Source organism: Coffea arabica, chromosome 5e (assembly GCF_036785885.1).
Source record: "Coffea arabica cultivar ET-39 chromosome 5e, Coffea Arabica ET-39 HiFi, whole genome shotgun sequence".
In the NCBI taxonomy this organism is placed as follows: domain Eukaryota; kingdom Viridiplantae; phylum Streptophyta; class Magnoliopsida; order Gentianales; family Rubiaceae; genus Coffea; species Coffea arabica.
The window spans coordinates 36,333,525-36,347,737 of NC_092318.1; the positions used below are offsets into that span (position 1 = coordinate 36,333,525).

The window sequence follows — 14,213 nt, forward strand, 5'->3', positions numbered from 1 at the left end:
CGGTTTGACCCTGACGAACTTCCTAGCAGAGAGATTGAAATTCGTCGACAAATTTTCTTAATGAAGCATGGGTCAAAACCCTAACCAATCAAATAGCTGGATGCAATGGATGGTTTTCTCAAAATCGACTAGGTTTCCCAATTTGAAATTTGACATTGAAACCCTAATTGGTCAAATGGGTTGAATGAAATTGACAATTTATTTAAAATCGACCGGATTACCCTAAAAAGTGTAAACTAGTCAAATGAATTAGATGAAATTGATAATTTATTCAAAATCGACAAGATTGCCCTAAGAACTAATTAAATGAAATTGGTGATCTATTCAAAATCGACTAGATTGCCCTAAAATGGGTAAACTAGTCAAATGAATTCAAAATCGACTAAATTGATAAAATGGACTGGATAAAATTGATGAATAAAATGGTCCAATGGATTGAATGGAATTGACAGCTTATTTAAAAATCAATCTATCCATTGGTAGTTTCAAAAATTTATTGCGATGCATTAGTCTATGAGCCTTCTAATATCAAATTTTGGCCTCAATTTATTTATCGTCTCAACAGTGAGAAAATATTGGTGAATTTCTTCAAATTAATGTCCTTTACGCAAGGAATTTTTACCAATTTTGATAAAATGGGCAAAAGGTGATTATTAGACGCTCATATTCCAAAGATCGCTCTATGAAAATGATCGGACCCTACCTTACCTCGTGCACTACCCCTTTGGATGATACAAAATGTAAACGTGCAAGTCTCCTTGGATTAAGTATCCGAGACACAGGGCGGTTTATTCCTAACATGGGATTCCCTAAATGGCATTCCCTTTTTGGGTTTATGCATGATGCCATTTAATCAAAGCGAGTACATATGCAGTACACAAATGAAACGTGACCTAAAGGAACCCCTTTTTGTATGCCGGGGTGAGCCTAAAGTGAAATGTATTCATGTTGCAAATGCGAAGTATTGAATTTAAACGTGTCATATCAAATAGGGTAGGCTCTTAGAGAGTACCATGCCAGGACTCTTATTTCCTAGGGCTTATGAATGCAATGGAGACAAAACCAAAAAGAGTTAGTTCAATCAGACAAATACACATAACACATTTTAGCAAAGCAATACAAAGAGATAAAGCAATAAAAGGAATAGAGGGGTTGGATCCCTCCCCTCGTGAATAGTGTCCTTAATCGGTACTTCGAGCGATTCCCCAGACATTGCTACGCACACGTCGTGTCACGGCTACATGTCTGAGTGAATCTATCAAAAATCCTCAACCTTCGATTAAAAGCTAAAGGCTATTAACCCAAAAGTTAAAACGGAAGATTGAGTGACCCCTCGGATCATGTTACGTACACGTCGTGTTACGATCACACGTCCAAGTGGGTCGCCTAATCCTAATAGGGTGGAGTGGCGTGACAAGCCACTAAAAGAAAAATAAAGGAAGGATAAATAATAAAGCGTATGCACGTATGCTAGTGCTCCTTTTTGGAGGGGAGGGATCGAGAATCAATGCGAGGCTCTAGAGTAAAATCCCCCCACCCAAATGTAATGCAAAGCGCGGGATAACATAAATAAACCATCCATCCATCAATCAATCGTATGCAAATAGCTGAGGAAGTGAGTTGATACGCGCGAAATGCAAAAACTCCTAAAAAAAGGAAAAAATGCAATTCTAAACATCCAAATGTAATATATAAGAAGGTTAAAAGAAGAAAAGAATCGACTAAATCAAATGCTCGGACTCTCTAAGTCCCCAGTGGAGTCACCAGCTGTCACGCCCCATTTTTAATAAGAAAAATAACTAGTTTAGAAAAATGGCTTTTGATTCAATTTTTGATTGAAAAACGAATTTTGATTTAAAAAGAAAATGAAAAATCGTGGGTCTAATTGGAACTTGAAAATGCGACGATTTGACCCAAAATAATAGTTTAAAAAGGGTTTTTAAAACAAAATCGGAGTCGCCACTTGGTAAAGAGTTAAGGTGTACCAAGTCACCTAAAAATGAAATTTTCCAAGAAAAAAGTAGAAAACCCCTTTTAAACGACTCCTAGTGTACGTAAATCAAAGAAAAAGGTTCGAGGGTCACATTTGAAGAAAGGGAACGTAAGGATAAAAATCCGAGACACCCTTTCGACCTAGCCAAGGTTAGTTGCATGATTTAGTCAAAGATTTTTTTATTTTAACCTAAAGATTTATCACATTTGGATGTACTATATGAATGCAAACCCTAGACCTAGGAGGGTATCGGGGTGGTCAAAATTTCTATTCAAAACTTGAATAGTGCCAATGACATTAATTGTGACGCCCAATAGTGACTCTTTGGAGAAGTCACGAATAATGCAAAAATATGAGACTCTAGGGAAAGAAAAGAAATAAAATAATTATATAAATATACACGTCTTAAAGGAGTGCATCATGTCGGGTACGGGGGACTAATGTTCGTGACTCAATTTTTCTTTAATAGAGGGAATACGAGCGTGTTAAGGTTAGAAAGCCAAACTCGTCCATATCCCATATTCAAGGGAGTATTCCCTAATCTAATCAAGCAAATGCACTACCCTAATCCTAATTCTAAAATGAAATGCAATTCTAATGTTATGTTTTCATACAAAGGGATAAGGAATATATATATAAGGAAAAATACGGAATAAGGGATATAAGTAGAAGGGAATATGGGATAAAGGTTGTACATATATAAGAAAGTGTCATGCAACATGGTAAAAATCCTAAAAAAGTGAAAACATGCATGAGATGAAGTGATTTTATCACACAACCATGATCTAATAGGGTAAGGCAGACTCTACCCTAGGTAAACTATCATGGATGCATGAGGTTGGGGCTCACTAATGCATCTAGACTCAATAGATTTTAGGTCCCCGAACCTTCAGACCTGGAAACCAAGGGTCATCAATCCCAAGGTTCTTTGTCGGTACTTCGAGCGATTCCCCAAACATTGCTACGCACACGTCGTGTCACGGCTACATGTCTGAGTGAATCTATCAAAAATCCTCAACCTTCGATTAAAAGCTAAAGGCTATTAACCCAAAACTTAAAGCGGAAGATTGAGTGACCCCTCGGATCATGTTACGCACAGGTCGTGTTACGATCACACATCCAAGTGGGTCGCCTAATCCTAATAGGGTGGAGTGGCGTGACAAGCAACTAAAAGAAAAATAAAGGAAGGATAAATAATAAAGCGTATGCACGTATGCTAGTGCTCCTTTTTGGAGGGGAGGGATCGAGAACCAATGCAAGGCTCTAGGGTAAAATCCCCCCACCCAAATGCAATGCAAAGCGCGGGATAACATAAATAAACCTTCCATCCATCAATCAATCGTATGCAAATAGGTAAGGAAGTGAGTTGATACGCGCGAAATGCAAAAAATCCTAGAAAAAGGAAAAAATGCAATTCTAAACATCCAAATGTAATATATAAGAAGGTTAAAAGAAGAAAAGAATCGACTAAATCAAATGCTCGGACTCTCTAAGTCCCCAGTGGAGTCACCAGCTGTCGCGCCCCATTTTTAATAAGAAAAATAACGAGTTTAGAAAAATGGCTTTTGATTCAATTTTTGATTGAAAAACGAATTTTGATTTAAAAAGAAAATGAAAAATCGTGGGTCGAAATGGAACTTGAAAATGCGACGATTTGACCCAAAATAATAGTTTAAAAAGGGTTTTTAAAAAAATCGGAGTCGCCACTTGGTATAGAGTTAAGGTGTACCAAGTTACCTAAAAATGAATTTTTCCAAGAAAAAAGTAGAAAACCCCTTTTAAACGAGTCCTAGTCTACGTAAATCAAAGAAAAAGGTTCGGGAGTCACATTTGAAGAAAGGGAAGGTAAGGATAAAAATCTGAGGCACCCTTTCGACCTAACCAAGGTTAGTTGCGTGATTTAGTCAAAGATTTTTTTATTTTAACCTAAAGATTTATCACATTTGGATGTACTATATGAATGCAAACCCTAGACCTAGGAGGGTATCGAGGTGGTCAAAATTTCTCTTCAAAACTTGAATGGTGCCAATGACATTAATTGTGATGCCCAATAGTGACTCTTTGGAGAAGTCACGAATAATGCAAAAATATGAGACTCTAGGGAAAGAAAAGAAATAAAATAATTATACAAATATACACGTCTTAAAGGAGTGCATCATGTCGGGTACGGGGGACTAATGTTCGTGACTCAATTTTCCTTTAATAGAGGGAATACGAGCGTGCTAAGGTTAGAAAGGCAAATTCGTCTATATCCCATATTCAAGGGGGTATTCCCTAATCTAATAAAGCAAATGCACTACCCTAATCCTAATTCTAAAATGAATTGCAATTCTAATGTTATGTTTTCATACAAAGGGGTAAGGAATATATATATAAGGGAAAATACGGAATAAGGGATATAAGTAGAAGGGAATATGGGATAAAGGTTGTACATATATAAGAAAGTGTCATGCAACATGGTAAAAACCCTAAAAAAGTGAAAACATGCATGAGATGAAGTGATTTTATCACACAACCATGATCTAACGCTCGAGGGGCTCCTAAGGGTCTAGCGTTGGACTAGCCAATGTCTACAATTTCCCACTAGCATTGGACTAGTGAGAAAAGTTGGAACAAAGGGTCACAACTAGCGTTGGACTAGTGTGGATTCGAGAAATTGACCACAACTAGCATTGGACTAGTTTGGTGACGTCACACATCGGTTACAATCAAATAAATCATGTAAGACCTAATAAGAGCATGTAAACACATAAATCACATATAGCACATAACACATAAGCATGATATCTAGATGCAAGACCCTAAGAAAGTGGTAACACATAGCACATAGACATGCAAAACACACATAAGGCAAATAAAGCTAATAAAGCCCTAACTATTACATTCGGGGGAAGCCTACTACAATCTAAGAGGGGAAACGGAATAAAATAAATAAAATAATAACCTAGCTATTACAACTTTGGCATTCAAGTGCCTTTCAAATGATCGAAATTGAAAATAACTAAAACAAATAAAATAGATAAATAAATAAATAAATGAAAACATTCAAAAGGCATGCAATTGAGCACATAAATCACATAAACACATAGGGTCAAATAAAGTTAAAATAAGGGATATAGTGTACCTCCCTTGCAATGGTAATCAAATGAAGGAAAAATAGTTTCAAAACAATAAAAGGGTCAAGGCACCAATTAAATAGTAAAGTATAAACAAAATCGCCAAATCCCTCCCAATTTCAACTTAAATGAAATCAAATAATGCATAATTTCCAAGAAAAGCAAATTATTGATCATATTTCAAAAATAGAAAAACTACCAAGGATCCAATTGCAAACATTAACCCATGATTCAAGTTCAATTAAAATATTTTTAGAACTTCAAAGATCCAAGAGTAATAATAAGGTCAAGTAATGGTTCAAAACGCAATTACTCTAGGACCTAATCGCAAGAAATTAAAACATAATTGGACCTTAGTAGCATGAGGAGGAACATGTGAGGTTAGAATGCAAATTTCGAAAGATTTGCATGCATGCAATCAAAACCTTTCTTATTCTTCTGCAAAACGAGAAGCTTTCTTATTCTTCTGCAAAACGAGAAGCTTTCTGTAACTCCAAGTAATATTCGGCAAAACAAAATTTACAGAACGCTTTTGAGCTAAATTTAACTAAGCACGGCTAAAGACCTATTAACAAATGAATTCTTGAAAGCATTTTGTGCAAGTTTTTATGAAAAAAGAACTATGAGGAAAACAAGCTTCTGGAACTACTTTCGCATGCTTCAGCAACCGAAAATGAACCCTGCTGCATTGTTCACTATCACAGCTCGTCGGATTACATTCTCAAACACAAGACAGCTATCAAACTCAATTTGAATACAATGCCTTGGAACAAAGGGAGAAGAAGATAACAACACAAAGGAATGCTATGATCGTTTGCTGAAACTTCGAACAGATTTGCAAGACAACAAACCCAAAACAAAATAAAGAAACTAATGGCTTCCTGTCCCTAAGTTCTCAAACACACGTATGCTTTATAGGGGAAAAACAGCAACTCAAACCTCGCTTAATACCAATCATACCAAAATCCTTCAAACTAACTATTTGAGCAAGACTCCGCAGAGATGTAAAAAAACAGCTACTTAAACAACTTGGACGAACAGGAGGAAGAAAAAAAAATGGAGACAGCCCAACAAAGACAGCAAGCCTACGTTACCACTGATTGCCGTTTTAAAACGCAGCAAGCCCATACATGGGATTACTATCAAACAACAAACAGAGCGAAAATGAAATCCAAGCCATTTCCAGAACTTCAACAACCCAAAAGATCAGAATTTTATTTGCTGCAACAAAGTAGAGAACTCCAACTTCGTTGCAGCGACTCTCGGGAGCCTCATAAGAGTCCCAAACATACTTAAACACGAATTGACCCAAAGCATTAAGACCCCAAAACTGTCATTCAAATCCACTGGTTGCTTTTCTGCAATTTTTCGGCTTCCATATGCGCAGGGAGACAATAAAACAAGTTCATCAAACCCTAACCAAGGTTCAGCAGTACAAAGGCGTATGAACATCTACCGACTTCAAACCTAAAGCTTCAAGAAAACAGCCTAAGACCCAAATCATATGAACAAACAAGATACTAAGAACGACACTTGCAACTCACGGACCGCACCCATTCAGTTTCACAGGGGAAAGAAAGCACGAAAGCTAACAGCTTTTTGGTTCCTAATTTTGCAACAAGAAGATTCTAAACACAGCTTTGATAGCAAACAAGTTCATGGCATCCCCAGTCAAGCGACAAACAAAAACAGGAACGACAAACAGGTCACAACTTCGGCAACCAAGGAAAGAAAATGGATGATTTGCAGTCATCATCCTCAAGCATCGACAAAACTTAGGAAATGAAGAAAATCATGCATAAAAGGGTTCAGATCTCTTATAAAAATCGTCTCAAAACAAGATTGAGAAGGATCCATGATTACCTGAGAGCACTTAGGCTGCTAAACGAACAGGAGAGGCTCCTAGAAATCGAACGGTTCTGGCAAATGAAATCCACGAACTGGGTTGCGGAAGATTCCAACGCTGATGCAGGGGATGCTAGCCGAAGATCTATCCTTTTTCTTTTTCTGGTTTTCTTCCTCTCTGTTTTCCCAGCCGCCACCCTTACTCTCTATCTCACACTCTCGGCTTCTTCTTCGCTCAGCCTCCCTTTCTCCCTTTTCTTTTTCCGGCAGCTTTCCTGTTTTTTTGCCCAGCTCGTAGCTTCTTTTCTTTCCCAGCCGCCAAGCTTTTCTCTCGGTCGAAGAAATCTCGGCTGCCTACCTCTCTCGCTCTCTCCCTTTCGATCTCTCTCTTCAGCCGCTGTTCCCAAAACCTTCTCCCGCTCTTTTCTAATACCCTAGCCGTCAGCTCTACCTTTCATCCCCAAAACCCCAGCCACTGTACCTTACCCCTTTCTTTTCAGCCGTTCCTAGAATTCTCCCTCCTTGGTTTCCTTCCTCTTCTCGTAACTCAACGCTCCTAGCTCTCTCAAACCCTAGCCGCCAAACTATCTGCTATCCTCAGCCGTCCTCTTAGCTTTTGCTAGCTTTTTTTGTTCCCGTCCTCCCTTTTTTTGGCCGTCACATTCTCAGTTTTTTATATGGGAAGCTCCTTCCCGAAACCTAACATCTAAGGCTCAGAAAAAACTGAATTCTCTTGCCCTTTTTTTACATCCTTGGATCTTCATAATTTCTGGGGTCTTTTGATAACCTTGGATCAAACCAAGTGGTTTGTTGTTCGAATGATCGAACGGAGGAGAAAAAGAGTAAGAGAAAATGGAGCTGAAAATTTTTTTTGCATCCTCTGTATTTTTCGTTTCATGTTTTCTGCTTGAAATGCAATATGAAGTAAAGGCTCGAATCCTGTGTGGCTCATGCAAGCGTGAGCTGGCTTCCCTTTTTTCTTTTAACACATAATGAAATAATTCTAACAAGATAAATAAAACACTACAAAATTGAATTCAAAAGAAAATAAACATATTTTTGTGAACAATTTTCTCTCTCTTTTTTTTTTAATAAATCCTAATACTAGAAAGCCTTAAAAAAATAAAAATAAACAACTAGATCGTAAAAAAAAATAACAATACAATAATAAGTAATAATAATAATGATCTGAAATGCCACGAGATTAAAAAAAATAGATAATAATTATCACAAAAAAAATAATAATAACAATAATTTAAAAATTTGGTGTCTACACAAAGACTTATTGTCTGTAACATCCTTCTTGCATAGCAAGTCACTGAAGATGTTTGAAGTAACTGCTATAGGATCTTCTTTAGAGTAATCAGATTTTTCTTTGTAGTTTATATACTTCCTTTGTTCCTACATTATTTGTTACTTTAATGCTTGATATTTGTTTCATTTTCCTTGAACTTGCTTTGAGCTCTTGTTTTTTTCACTTGTTGTTACAATCACCACCACACTGTTTTAACAAGATCTTCAGAGTCTTCAGTTACACAACTGCTTGAGTAGTTTTGTATCGAAATCCCAACTATTTCGCTCAAGTTCGTCTCAAAAGGTTTTAAGGTTGAAAATGACCTAACAAGAAATGGAGCTATAACTCTAAAAGAGAAGTTTTAGACTCATTGAAGCTTCAACTTCTCAAATAGCTACCTCTAACCCTATGTCTTCTCCATTCCAGAAGACAATCAATGACTAAAAGAAGAAGAAGCTGAGTATGACCAATATCTCTACCATTATAATTCTAATTTAGTAATCATCCTACGATTATTCATCGCAGTCACAATGAATCTTTGGCCCTTGGCATCATTTAAGCTAACGGCATTAATTCCAACTGTGCTACATGCTTCTGATTCTCTTTGATGATCCATTGCTATCGTTTTGATGTCAGGTTCTGGATATATCTCTTTTTATCATGCTTAATCTTCTTACTTTGTATTGATGCACTTTCTTTTTGTGATTATGTTAGTTTCTTGTATATATGTGATTCTTGTAGTAATATAGTTATTCTTTCATGCTGGACATTGATTTGCTTTTAATAAATGATAAAATGTTGCATATGCATATTTTTCTACCATATATGATTATGTTCACACCTGTGCCTTGTGCTTAAGCTTCAGCGAACTATAATGCCTAGATGTGCCTTGTGCTTGAAATAACTAAGATAAAGATGTATTAAATAATGGTATGTTATGTGTCAGAGATGAACTTCTTTCCATATTGAAGCATACAGACATAAGTTGCTGTCTCTTAGTCTTCTGTTACTTCGAGAGTCCATGTTTTCTTTTATTGATTCTTGATTACATGTTTATAAATGCATCCTATAATTCAATTTAGGCTTAAAGATAGGGCATCCAAGCTTTCTGCAAACTATGTGATCCTAAATTGTATCTTAAATTATAGGTATCCAAACATCGGAGACGTTACCATGTTTACATGTTCCCTGCCAGCTACTATTGCTTGACTTACACAAGCTTCTGAACCCACTAGCCCTTCTGACTGTAATTTGATCCGATACTTGCCAACCCTTGATCTTTTCCAGAGGCCTTAAGAATAAAGGAGAAAGCCATCTCCAATCTCTCTGATTTGCTTAGGCAGGAAAATAAGACAGAGGAACCTAAGAACCTTCTAACCCAACTTCAACCCTTCTTTTCATTGATTCCCAAAGCAAAAGCTGCAAAAATTATTCATCAAATTGTTGATACAGTGGCCAAAATACTTGGCACATATAATCTTTAGATTGCCATATGCAAGAAGATTGTGCAATGAACGCATGATAAGAAGCGAACTTTCCTTTGTTAGCATATTGAGGCAAAGCTCACAGCTCTATTGATGAAGAACAAGGAGCATTCTGAAGCTTTGGCTCTTCTTTCTAAACCAATCAAGGAGGTGAGAAGATTAGATAAGAAGCTACTTCTTGTAGACATTGACTTGCTAGAAAGCAAGCTTCATTTCTCACAAGCAATCTACCTAAAGCGAGAACTGCACTTACAGTTGCAAGAACAACAGCAAATGTTATTTATGTTCCTCCAGCACAACACGACACCATTGATCTGCAGACTGGGATTCTCCATGCAGAAGAAAAAGATTATAAAACTGCTTACAATTACTTCTATGTGCCATTTGAAGCTTTCAATGCCCTTGAAGATCCCCAAACCATATATAGCCTAAAGTACATCTTGTTGTGTAAAATCATGGTCAACTAGACTGATGATGTGGCAGGAATAATATTATCCTTCAAGGTAGGCTAGCACTATCAGGGCTCAAAACTTCATGCAATAAAGCAATCGCTGATGCTTATTCAAAACACTCTCTTAAGCTCTTTGAGACCACGCTTCAAAACTTTAGAACCCAATTACACCAAGATCCTATTCTCCACAGGCACCTCTCATCACTGTACGACACTTTAAGCCTTTCCTCCATTGCACTATCTTGTTGCGTACCATTGTGTTTATGCATTTATTTTGTTTATAGATTCTATATACAGCTTACCTATTGCTACTATTATCTTTTTCTTATCTTTGCTGGCTTTTATCTTTTCACTTTTTCCCTTCCCTCGCCCCTGCATCATTCTCTATCTGCTTAATGAAGCTTGTTTTCTCTTCATTACTTCTGAATTTTCTACCTTTAACAAACTTATAAAGTCAGTAGAATGAGCTTGTTGTGAGAACCCTCACTTAAAAATATAAATTCTCCTAAATTACTTGCATTGCCCTAAGACTAAATAAATTATAACATTTACTTGCATTGCATTCTACATGATTTGTAACATCTCCTTGAAGTGGTACCATTTTGTTTCACTATATGCATTAGGACCAAATACTTTTTTAATTGTGTTTGAGACCTTATGTGAGAGTTTAAGGGTGTTAATTAGACATTTATAACACTTGGAGGGAAGAAACCTTATTTGGCAAGGTTTAGAGAAAAAATGGCTAAGATTGAGACAAGTGGCAATGCCCTAACCATTCAACTTATTTGACCATGGAAATTAGCAAAAATTTAAACCTTGTTGGCTCCATTTTTCTCCTCCTATGACCGAACCTCTTGAGCCTCCAAAAGAGAAGAAAAACTTTATTTTCATGCTTGAAAACCCTAGCTTGAACTTCGAGCAAAAACTAAAAGAGAAGGAACCCAAGTTAGTTGAGTGAACTATCTTCAAGGCTTGTGTGTGATTTAAGCTTGGAGCTCATGTTTGGTGAACTTTTGGGTGATTCAAGCTTCACTTAAGAAAGGTGAATGATTCTTAAATCTTAACTTTATTGTGTTATATCAAGTGTTTAAGGTTTTGAGAACAAACTAGAAGTTGAGTTGATATTATTTGTGATTAAACTCCTGAGCTAAACAAGTGGAAGTAGGGTTGGTCGTATGGCATGCCATGTGTTTGATTCTTTGTCTAAGCTTTGTTTGTGATTTTTCTTGATGTATTAACATGTTATGGACCCTCTTAAAGTTAGAGATAACTCTTGGAATGTTGTTTAAGTTAACAATAATGAAAGGATGGAGGTTGGAGTTGAATGTGAACTTGGGGATTGTTTTCTTTCTCTTTGCTGTCCAGCCATGGAGTAGAGGTTTTTTTCTTGATCTTTGTGACTTACTAAACCTTAATTAAGGTTAAGAAAACTTGGTTAAATATTAGTCTAAACATATGTGTGAGTTGAGGTGGAATGGAGCAAGTAAAGTAGTTGTTTTGGACAAGATAGCGGACTGTTTTGGTTCTTCCTTGTTGGTTGGACTATCTTAGTTCATTTCCTTATTTTGTGTGTTGAATTTAAAGGTTAAATGGTGTTATGTAACTTGACTCCTGTACTATGAACTTTAAGGGATTGAATTGGATGAATTTGAGCCAAAACGAATGAGGTTAGAAAGGAGGAATGCGGTAATTTTTGTCAATGTATTGAGCTGAGCAAAACAGGAAAATCAGTCATCTTCCCCGGACCACTGGTATTGATAGGAGAGGAACTAGAGTTTGCATTTTATACCGTTGGAAAGCCCTTCAAGTCTAGTTTCCAACGCCGCTAACTGCAATGATTCTGACTAGCCGTTTTCCCGAAATTGCACGTGCGCGATTGTTTACCTGCGAAGACACTTTTGAACTTGAATAAGATTTTTGCTTTGCTCAACTTTCTTGCACTTGTCAAACTCCTTTTCTTATGACCTTTTTTACATTTTGGGTTTAACTTGCATGGTAAATTGAGTCGATTAACAACCTACTTGGTCACCTAATGAACTTATGTTTGGGTTGGAAAATGAACCTAAATTGTTAACGATTTTCACTCGTTGTCCTAGGACTGGCAAACGGAGGTGAGCGTAACCAAGGAACTTGATGAATAAGCTCTGCATTTCTTAACAGGTGAGCGTTCCATTGCCTGTTCCCTGTCTATGTGAGATATCTGAATACTTAACTTATGATTGTTTGATCTAAACATTTGATTTGACAAATTCGAGGTGAGCGTGTACTTTATTACACTCGACCTCTTTCGATTCCACTGAGACTCTGTAAACTGCTATTATAAGATGTGATTTCTCTATATTTGACTATATGTGTGTTGTTTGGGTGATATCTCATTAACTACTGTGACTGTTTGGGTACCCAACCTCATAGGTGAGTCGGTTGTATTGAGCCAACAAGGGTTTGGTCGAGAAGGCCAATGGACCCTGAGGACTGTTTACTGAAATCTGGAATCTGGTATACTCGAGTATTGCCTACTTATATTGTTTGAAGTGTTCGGACCCTATAAGGGGGTTGACTGGTAGACAGAAACTGGAGTAAGTGCTGTTTTACGAACATTAAATCCTTGGATGCATACGTTAACGAAGAGTCAACGGATTTTCGATACGATCAAGTTTAAGTGGATTTGGCTTTTAGAAACCACTCGTATCCTTGAATTGAATTGTGATTAACTTGTTCTAGTATTGTACTGTGTTCACTCGTTTATATTACATCCCTAATTAGTTATGTGCTTACATGTTTATTTGGAACTTCATTGAGTTTTAGCTCACCCCACTCCTTTTGTTTTCCTTAGTAGATCTGGGATGGAACTGTCATCAAGAACTTTCATAGCCTTAACTCTTATCTTGAACTTGTACTTTGAATTGTAACCTTTTGTTTAGAAGATTTTACCTTTGACTCTTGTAAGTTTGAATTTGTAAGTTTGCCGCATACTATGTAAATTAAATTTGGAGTTATAAATTTGACTTATAACTCTATATTCTAAGTTTGGGAAGCTAGCGTGACAGTTATATTTTCATTATGATCTGTACCCTTTACTTTGAAAATATTTCGTTAGTTTTCTTAGGTTGCTAGTTCATTAGGGTTCGTGTGTACTTAGGGTTCGCCTTGATGAGAGGTGGGTGTGTCACAGGTAGTATCAGAGTTTAGGTTTGAAGTGGTCTAGACGTATTAGAAATTTACGGGTTTAAGATTATATTTGATCATTTTTTCCTTAAGAGTACTTAACATTTTATCTATACTTTATGAAGGATGAACGGACCTAATGGCCCTAGTGGTAGTCAAGTTGGCGGGCAGCCCCATGATCCATTACCGATGATTAGATACCAGATCAGGCCAGGAGGAGTTGCCGTACATTGGAATCCAGCTAACTGCCATCGGTGTTGCGAGTGTCGACATACTTACGCCTATCCCAATCCAATAGTTTTGGCTGTGGTGGAGGAAAGGAAGGCACTAGCGAAGGATAATGCTAGGCTTAAACCTGAATTGAATCAATTAAGGGAAACTATTAAAATGCAAGCTGATCGGATTAAGGAACTTGAGGATGATGTGATTGAGGGTCAAGAAAGGACCGATGATCTCTGTGCGCAACTTGGAGAAGCCCAGGAGCGACTGGTTAGGGGAACAATGAAGGTGAGGTCTAGAGCCGAGTCTATCCTGAATGTTTGTAGAGATCTACTTGAAAAATTAAATGATGAGCCTTCTAACATAGGAGACGATGCAGGAGCTGAACCTGCCCAGGATGGGAGGTCAGCTAGTCCCGCGGCGGACTAAGTCTTGACTGTTAGGTTACCATTTTGGATGATTTTGATCATTGTACATAGAAAGGGTAGGAGATGTGGTGACTCGGTGGTTGTACAGCTTTCTTTTGACTCGGTGGTTGTGTGACATGGCTTGATGAATTATGCCTGTAGTTTTGGGGCTTGTGCTTGATATTTTGGCCTTGTTAACTTGTAAATAACTGATATTAGCCCTTGAATGTATATTAACA

The 14,213-nt window shown here is 37.2% G+C and overlaps 1 pseudogene; it reads left to right on the forward strand.

The window, feature by feature from the left end:
• The first annotated feature begins 9,507 nt into the window (after positions 1–9,507).
• On the forward strand, positions 9,508–10,579 carry LOC113687270 (26S proteasome non-ATPase regulatory subunit 11 homolog; annotated as a pseudogene).
• The last annotated feature ends 3,634 nt before the right edge of the window (positions 10,580–14,213 follow it).